The sequence below is a fragment of the Epargyreus clarus genome, unplaced genomic scaffold (assembly GCF_041222505.1).
Source record: "Epargyreus clarus isolate Ecla_fem2 unplaced genomic scaffold, WU_Ecla_fem_2.2 ptg000024l, whole genome shotgun sequence".
NCBI lineage: Eukaryota > Metazoa > Arthropoda > Insecta > Lepidoptera > Hesperiidae > Epargyreus > Epargyreus clarus.
The window spans coordinates 2,807,022-2,815,701 of NW_027332231.1; positions in this window are offsets into that span (position 1 = coordinate 2,807,022).

Genomic DNA, 8,680 nt, shown 5'->3' on the forward strand with positions numbered 1-8,680 from the left:
CCGCAAGTCAGTGTAAACACATAAATCAGACTAAGTATTAATGGTCCTTATATAGGTCAGACTTATTAAATAGGATAATATAAATTTAACTTCAATTTTTAATGCTGTTAAGAGATAGGCAATGACGAATATTAATAAAAAAATATAGTTCAAAAAACTAAAAAACACGCTTTTATGATAAAATTAACTAAAAAGTAGAAAATCTAAATGAATCTAGGAATCAATTAAGGAACAGTAAATAGTATAATTGTGAAATAAATCTACAAAGTTTGAACGAAATCTGGCCGTTTAAAGTGGGTCAAAATCGCGCCCAAAGAAGTCGGTTACAAACATACAAACATACAGGTGAAGCTAATAAAAAGCGTGTAAAAAGCGACAGCTTCTAACGCATCCCTATAAAACATTCTAAAATATAAAGATGTGTATGTAGATCATGATTTATAAGAAAGAAATTAGTTAATAACAATAATCTATAAAATTTATGAAATTGCACCTAGTAGGGTCGATACGGGCAGTAAAAAAACTTTATTTTTTTTCATATCGCTCATTTATGAATTTTAATATTATAATATCTTGTAGAGTAGGTATTTGAAATTTTTCAGATGAATACTGGGCGCATTAAAAGTGAGCATATATCTACGACCATGTAAAATAGTAATTTTATTTTCAGTCTAAATTCCATTTTTAATATAAATAATATCTATATATTCTATATGCGATAAGTAATTACTTCATCAATCATTAATCCGTCTCTATAGTTTTATCCCAGGTATATGTATGTGTAATGTGTAGGTATCACATGAGATGCACATGGGTGAAACTGGAAACCGCAGTCGTAAAAAATAAAACAAAATTAAAAGAAATGCCTAATCATACAATATTGTCTATGAGTCATAACGTTTATCTAAATTTAAAATGAGTACAGATACAAATATAATCCATCAATATACCTTCCCACCTAAGCCGTATTCATAGACGTATTAAATAAATCGTTTGTCCACATGGCCGGTAGCGTATTTCAATTGACAAATTCCAATATTCGTGAATATCTCCTAATACCATAATTTATGGTGTACGATGACACCAAAATATGCAAGCGTTTAGCTCCCCTAATAACCAAACCTTAAATGGTTAGGGCGTGATAGCATACAATGGGTTCGGATTATTAAGTATTGGTTATGGTTATGAAAATGTTATATTTATTATCTGTGGTAGTTAAAATTTAGTGGTTTCAAACTTGGTACTTTTTCTATGAATCTTAACCGCATAGTTAGGAATTCTTAATATTTGTTTACGGAAATCAAAATTCCATAACATGTTATTAGCCATGACACACATTACAGACTATGGGTTTCTAGTAATAGGTAAAAGAGATTTAATAAGCTAAATAAATAATACGAATTTGTTACGTGCGTTTTTTTATGTTAAGTAGTAATGACTCATATAGTTTACCTCATAGACCACTGTTCACGGATATCTACAACTAACCAAAATAAATTAAGAATGCCTTTTTACTATCCTTAATCATTACACACTTTATTATAGAACACAGCAGCCTTACGCCAGCAATTAAACCACAAAAAGATTTAACAACATTTAAATTAAGCTTAAATTCATTAATCGACTCTACATCGATATATGTACCTACTGCTACTTCTTGTATTTCAGTAGAAAATAATTAAAAAATGCCTAAAAGCATTAGAACAAAAACCGATAGGAATTGATTACAAACTATTCCTGTCTTACACACAAAGCCACGCGCGGTGTACTCGCTTTTTAATAAAAGTTAACTCGCTTAGGATTATTGTTCCTTATCTATCGTCCAATACCGTCTAATCGCATTAGGACAACACTTGTCCCGCGCAAGTGTTTAATGAATCAGATTATGCCAATTCGACTTCTGAATATGCGGGGCGGTAAGATGACGCTTTGATGTAAGGCAGCTTACCAAACTCGGCTCGTTTATTTTAGTACACTGTTAATGTATCCTATGTAAGGTATTCCTATGTAAAATATAGATCGTTAAGAAATAATTAGGTACATACTCGTATTTAAAATATTTAATGTTAACACTACCGCCATTGGTAAGGTACGGGCAAAATTTTACCACTGATTTTTACTAATGTAATCAAACTTAAAACCTGAAAGAATTACCTATGTCAAGCATTATAATATTTATTTATGTATTTAAAGTATTCCTCTGGAACCTAGAAATAAGTAGAGTTCACTTAAAACTTTGAAAGTCTACTATTTTATACCGACTGTATGCTCCACAAGTAGTTTGGATTTCGTTTAAATCCATAGCCTGTGATAAAAATAAGTGTAAGAGTAGCTTAGACTACTACTGATAGAGAAAAAAATCAGTTTTTATAATTCTACAGTAACAGCTACCAATTGCTAGCATGTAGCTGTAGCATAAGGAGTGTACATAAAGTTTACTAAATTCACTCTCATAACTTAATCATATCCACTACATTACAAAACTTAATGTTGACTTACGTAAGTTTGCACGAACATTTTAGCGCCCCAACCAGTATCATAGTATTTCGTAATGGCCACCCGCACGCTTCCAAGCCCACTGCAGTAGTTTGACTTTACAATTGTACCAACATAACAAAACCATCCCCTTACAATTTGCAAAATCTAATCGTGGAAGAATAAAGTTCAACTTTGGTCAGCAAATACTTCACGAGATGAAAGTTAAGTTGGTAATATAAGGTGTTCAGGTTGTCGACAGATGGCGTGCGTAGGATAATACCACACTCGTATGGATGTAGGGGAAATAATCGGTGTGTTTAAGTATTCTTTATGACCAATAAAATATTGTTTGTTTTCTAATCGATCGTAGCGTTATTTAGTATTTTGCCATATGCGGCACGGATGGTTGATGGATAGAGATAAATAAGTAATTCATCAGTAATCTTACGCAGTGGTTATCTTGGGATTAGCAAAAAAAATGTTAACTAACTATACATCGGATTTCTGTTTAATTTAGCCAGTGTTATGGATACGCTATAAGACCTTTTGAAATAGTTTTCTTAATAACAAATCCCCGTTGAATAAAAAAAATATATATTATTTCCAGAAAACATTACAGAAAAGTCCTACTCAATCTTTTGAAAAATATTTGAGCGTCAGTAGAAAAATGTCAGCAGAGTCCTAGGAATAATTTAGGTACAATTGGATGACATATCCTATTATTGGTTAATTAGGAGAATGCAATTAATCCCAAATACGTGTACAACTATGTATTATATTATTATTTTATATGTATTATATACCTACGAATCAGTTGCACACTTGATAATTTACTTTTTTACACTCACCCTCTAACTAACAATATCATAATATGTTAATTGGCTCACGAATTTTTTATTATGTAATAATTTTAAGTTTCTCAGTAAGCGATTTTTGTAAAATCTTTTGAGAAAATAAATGTCTTAACCGTTATTTTGTGTAGAGCTTTAAGAATATTGATAAAGACACAGGCATGTCTCAAAAAAACAAGTACCTATCATAATATGTCTTTATTAAAAAAATGAACTTTAAAAAAGATCTATATACTGTATGCAGATCTCTTAATCCCACAAAGACACCCAGAAATGTCTACAATGACGAATCGACTCCTGTGTTAAAGTTTTCATTGTTTAAAAAATCTCAACTTCTCAAAGTAATCCAACAGAATGTTACACATGACGTTAACGTAAATATTTACTGAGTTACGTGCTTAAAAGATTATGGGATTTTTATTGTGAGAAATTTCTTGCCCATTAAAATATGTATAGGGGTTAAGACAACAAACTGACAGACGAATAAACAGTAATGAGGTGTAGGAAATATTATTTATGGTAATAATTTCGATAGTACGAGTAGCAGTAGTATTTAGTGGCCTCGTATTTGGTATTTTAATAATTAAATATTGAAAAAGTTGGTTGTAAAAGTAACTAACTAGTAGAAGTACCTAATTATTTGCATCATTAGAATAAAGTGTTCATCATGTTTGAAATTATTTATTCATCTTATGGATATAAAATGTAGAGCAGGCTAGCGTGTGCAAAAGCAATATACAGTAAAATCTTAATTTCATAGCAATTTTTAAGTCAATGGATAGGTTTAGTTAACCTTAGTTACATAGTTTTTATTTATATAACCAAAGCTTTATAAATATAGTTACCTACAGCGTGTTTTGCAGTTACCTACAAAAAGAATCACGGAAAATATTTCATAGTTATAAAACATCTTTAAAATACATTTAAATAAGTACCTAAATGTGTTCTAAAATATAAAACTGACATTTACATACATTCTCATGTTACTTACTTTATCTTTTGCCTTCTGTACAAACTTTTCATATTTCTAGTTTAGTCATTGACACAAAAACTACGTTTAAAATTAAAACATATTTAACCAGCAAAACATTAGTATTTCAATCCTACAACAGTACCTACACAGCTACACCACACCATACTAAGCACACATTCAAACTTCTCTAACATTAAAGGAACGAGATACAATTAACACAAGAAATCTTAACATACACGACAAAGTTGGAAACACTACGGTACTTCGGTCACAAACTGAGACCCGTAATTTCATGGCTCTTTGACTCAGTCGCGTATCAAATTCATAATAATTTGAGGAACAATTAACGTCCCCTTTCATCTCGTACACCTTTGTGGTTTGAGACCATTGCGTCCTATTTGACTTTGAGCGCTTAATAGAGAGTAACCTCAAAGAAAAATGTACTTGCAAACAATTACACGTACGTATGTAACTATGAGGCACTCGGTTGGGCGCTGAGTCAGTTGTTAGTGTTGTGATCGTGTTATATCGATACGCTGATCGGAGACCTTTGACGTTCGTGTGGCGGCAAACGCCTTATTTTAGCTTCAGCAGGACCTAAGTTGCGCTATTGTGTTCTGTGTGCGATTACTAAGTTGTCATATCTGCTACCTTTGTAATCAAATAGGACTAGAATCTTAATTCAGTAGAAGTTACTTTATTACTCTTAAAACATGGTGGATATATGGCTTAATACGTTTCCTTAAGGCAAAAATAAATGATAAAGCACTGAAGACAGTCGAAATTATACCTTTATATGGATTTTATCTATCGCTTTCTTTTAATAATTTAAATCAGATCATAGCAGTGCTTATCTGCAAGGCAAAATGCGGTACCTGGAATGAATCACAAAGGGTTTACACATAGTGTAATATTGAATATCGATAAGACGACAATGACGCGACTGCCCTCTAACGGCCGGCGGGCGCTTCAGAGACTCAGTGAGCCCCTTCAATATTCGCTTTGTTACTCTGAAAACCCTGGCCGCATCGCTTTACCGTCTTGCTCGTGTGTTTGCCTCTGTAATAAATACAGGGCATTTTATCTTTATGATATTATGTCGTTGTATATTTATCGCGTATCTAAACGATAATAAAGGAACTGAGGGATCAGAGTTCAAAGGTTTGGTTATGTATGTATATTGTATGGATACCTAAACTTGATGAAAAATACGGCCAATTTCAGTTTAATGTGGGAAAATTAACGTCACCTCTATTTGCCAATAATTGAAAAAATATTTTCAGAGCAGACCTAAAGCCAATACGTTGCCACTCGATAGAACTAAGATGATCGTGTCATACATATGTACGTCAGCCGACATTAACAACCTTTCCACGGTATTGCAGAATTGTTTCATACTAGAAATCGGTAAGACAGTGGTAACTCCCCAGTCGAATTATACTGACTCTACCACTTTTGAAAATATTTTAATACAAGTCCCACACCAAGGACATGTGTTTACTTACGAAGAAATGAGTTTTTAAGAAGTAAAAATCTGTAAAGCTTATTTAACGCATAGATTATTAGTGCGTTCAGAACGGTTTTAGCCTGAAATCCATATCATACAAAGCCTTCATACGTCTCAACACGATTATTATTCAAAACAACAAAGATTATCTTAGAAACGACGAACAAGACGAAATCTCGAACTAAACTCGACGGCAGAACAAGCCAACATTATCGTTGACATCGTTCCACTATATATAACTATACATAACGTTTGTCCGTCCCTACAGCGGACATTATTGACTCGTCCAATAAACGTGCAATGTCCGCGCGCCTTTTGCCGGCTCTATGGTTGGTAAGTGAGGAGAGAAACTTACTATAATAAACAGTTATTGCAACTAAACTTCAACATTTAATGTAGGGTTTTCTTTAATGTAGGTATTATTAGGCAGACGTGCTACCTGATGGAAAGTAGTCAACGCCGCCTGTGGACATTTGCAACACCAGAGGCGTCGCCAATGTATCGCCGGCTTTGTATGAGACCTCTTTTAGCACCTTTTTTGAAGAGCCCCATGTCATAGCGCTCCGGGAATGTTAGCTAGGACCTTTACCTCTTCGCACTTAGAAGACACAGGTCTGTCCTATCTGTCCTAAGACAGTAATAGGTTGACAATAACTAAAATTTAAACCCCTGACCAACAAGGGGACATAAAATGTTGCAACCGCTAACTATTACAGGTATTTAAACATTTTCTCTTCTAATTACTTATAAAAAAAATAGTTTAGTCCTTTGGGATAAGCAACATGAACGTTTTGAAAGGTGGTAGAGCCAGTATTTTGAACACCCACCGCCAACTTTCTCACTATAGGAAGAATTGACTATTTATTATCAGCTAAACTAAGTTCTCGTTTGCTAGTTCAATCTTAAGGTATAAGGGCTTTAATATAACGCAATAGAAGGCAAGCCTAATAGTAAGAGGAAGAACTATCGCTTGAGTGTTAATTTATTGCAAGCATATTATTCTCCTTAAGATACTAAATAGTTGCTGCTAATCTAGCAACAGTCAATCGCGTCCATGTAGATGCATAAGCGACTAAATAGTTGGTAAGCAGTTTGACCGTCGACGAATGCTGAAGCTACCAGTTGACCAAGCAATGGTAGCTTTTTTATAATATAGGAGTAGCTGACGAGCATGCAGTCCACCTGAGGTAATGAGGTAAGGAGCTACTGCAGCCCATGGACCTGAGGTGGGCCACAGATGCGCTGCTAAGCTGAGGACTAAGCTGCAACGTCTCTGAAAAGTATGTCTCCCTTACCAAACTCATCAAACCAGAACACAGAAGGGTTTATCACTGCTGTTATGATGCAGAAATAGTTGTACCTAGTGGTGATGCCGACGGAGTCGAACCACAAAGGTTTCTATCTTCAAATGAGCAGTCAGTCAAAAAATCACAAAAAATGTCTCTCGCCATGCTTACCACGTATCTACCCTGGGCGCATTCCGTCGCGTGATTAAATGAGCCAGCGGCCATCGCGATATTGCCGACAATCTCTCGACTACATGCGATGTGGATTGCGGACACCCTTCGGACTCCTTGATTTCATTGTCGGAGCCCTAGCCCGAATACTAGTTGATCCATTACAGGCGTTAGACTGATATATTGTATCGAAGTGGCCAATCTTTGATTTTATTCCGAAGTACTTTGAATCATTTATAACACCTATTGTTGTATCTACGCGATAGTTACTCCGGTTTCACGCGTATAGTAATAGATTTTATAGATTAATACATTAATGTTTTATCGAGATGTGATGATAACTCCTAGGTTTTATTGGTAGAGTCCTCACATACTAGATACAACGTACTCATACGTTACATTGTTGTACTGAGGTAATAGTTACTTTTAAAGTTAGGTTTTAAAAGCATTAATCTTTACACTCATCTATTGAGTCAAAATGATAGCTACTCTTTGGTCTCATAGTTGTAATCGTTTAAATACTAGTTAATCCATTCCTCTATGAATCGGTCTATGGATTGTATTCTACGCTTAAGATGTTGAAATAATTAATATTTAGTAAAAACACTTAGTTAATTCTTAATGATTCTCAGTTCCGCAAATAACTAATAATTTCTAAGAGGCGAACCAGCATAAGTTTGTATTTATAATTCGAGTTCCGACCATAAACATCTGTTTCTAACATTAATAATTAATATCACACTCAACGCCGAAAATCCTAAAATAAAGATAAATAAGATAAATTACCTTTAAAATCTTTCAATAAAATTACCCCGATCTTAATTCTTTAAGGAATGTCGCTATATTTTCCAACGGCCAAATGACCAGTGATAAAACCGGCCATTTTCCGTCCAAATCAATTAACTTGGCAAAATAGATTGCGTTCCAAACTAATTTCTATTGGGAAAAAATATTTCCTTGCCCGCCGGACCAAGATTGCTTTGGGGAGGGTCAGCTGTGTTTTTGCCTTATGAGAAAATTGTATATTTGGTATACCTACTTGTAAGATACATTTACTTTGTTCTGATTAGATTCCAGTTGATTTGGTGTCAAATGATTTGTGTTCACAATATTAAAGATATTTAGTAAGATAGTATTATTTGTAGAATTTGTTGAATTTGTTCATAATTAGTAAATAATCATTGTGCCATCTAAAATAATGTAAGTAGGCTTAATAAAATATTGTACCTTAGAATTGGGGCTTAGAAGTGGGCTACATTTGTTTTCTATTGAGAAATTTAATTACGTTATATGTTTATTTCAGGTGATTGAAAATATCTCAATTTACCGTTGCATTTTCCGTTGTATTTAAAAAAAAACATATTTAGGCAATGATATATAATATAGGCAAGATTATAACAAGTGCCTAGTATAT